This window comes from Atta colombica, unplaced genomic scaffold (genome assembly GCF_001594045.1).
Source record: "Atta colombica isolate Treedump-2 unplaced genomic scaffold, Acol1.0 scaffold219, whole genome shotgun sequence".
NCBI lineage: Eukaryota > Metazoa > Arthropoda > Insecta > Hymenoptera > Formicidae > Atta > Atta colombica.
Window position 1 is genome coordinate 598,899 of NW_017259315.1, and position 1,752 is coordinate 600,650.

Sequence of the window (1,752 nt, forward strand, 5' to 3'; positions counted from 1 at the left end):
AAAATATTGCAAATATTAATTTTATTGAAACAAATTAATTTAACATATTATATATAATTTAAGATGATTGTATATGAGGTTAATTTTACTAAAGAAATATTTCACAATTTGTTTACAAATTGTGTTAATATTATATTTTTTAATTTTTACATAATATTTACATAATTTTTACATAATATTTATGTTATTTGTTAACATTTATGTTATGTTAAATTAATACAAAAATTTGGGATATGTGAAATATGTTAAATTTAACACAAATTTTCCAATTGTGAGTAACATATATTACCTATGTGGCGATTCTACCACGACGAGAACCATTTGTATGTTGAAACAGATAAAATAAAGTCCGGTTTTTCATTATCTGGTTAACTTGTGATTAAGTTTAACCTGATGTTTCAATGAGCTTTATCCATGACATCATCATGGATGATAAATCCCATTGAATAAAACATCAGGTTAAGCCTAATCACAAGTTAATCAAGTAATGAAAAACCGGGCCTAAATGATTCATATACAAATAATGCGAAAGATATCGTATGAATTCCAACTATTCTAATGAAGGAAGAAGGAAGTTTTGGGAGGAAGGAAAATGTATTTTAAAAAATGTTTTCATAGCAGTATTAGATATCAAGATCTAGTTTTGATCATATATATTGGCATTTCGTTATGCTTATTTGAGATAATTGATTATCAATACATGACTATTCTGTATGTTTCTTGACAATGTTAGAATTTATAAACGTTCTTTTGATTCTTGAATCTGCAATTTACATTTATCTCGTCAACGATTTCGGATTGCCTTTGATACGCGAAACTGTCCTCCGACAAGAAGTTTCCATGAAATCTCTCCCCAAAGAGCGCTCTTTCCACTTCGCTTGGGCTCACCTTCCAAGGGGAAAGCGTTGAAGGGGTAACTATAATGGCCAACCCTTTCTACGGCGAGCACGTACGCTTTCGCCACCGCCGTCAGCAACTCACCCCGCGCCCAATTCCCACAACTCGTCCCTTTCCGTCCTTTCCGCCACGGAGGCGAAAATCATGGCGACAAGTACAGGGTGCCTCGAAAATCGCGCGCTTTGTCAACACTATCATTGAACTAACTTTGATTATTTTAAGATCTTCTTCACGAATTTAATCGCTGCTTTCTACGCGGCTTCTTAAAAAAAAAACAGATCTTTTAACTCTGAGACTCGAAAAATTTCCGCGAGTTACGATATGTCTTGTAAAATATCTTCTATCAGAACAGAAGATTGATGTCTTAAAGATGAAGCAGCACTCACTATTTTGCTAGTATTTAAGGAAGATGAAGAGCGTGTAGCTCGCACAGGACACCCCTTGTGTAGTAATGGACTCTACTTACTGACTTAGTCGCTCGCACGTGTAACTCGAGATAGTTTCAGCCGTGGGTGCCCTGTAATATTAAGCCAGGGACCAGTGGTGACCGGACGAACGACTCGGTCGACTGTGCACCATCATCTAAAGCGTGTCTAAGTTTTGGCAAGCAAAATGCTTTACTCCTTTTCTTCGCTATGCTAAATGAAACGGGCAAACAAATGAAAGAGGACAGAAATGTCACGAATAGATTATAAATATGTATTTACTGTATTTTTATATTTTAATAATAATAAATATTATAAAATAGTAGCTCTGTAAAAGATTTTATCTAAATACTCTATTATTTATACATTAGAAAATATTTTTTATCAAAACTAAAATCTTTGTTAAAATTTTTGTGTTAAATTTTTAATA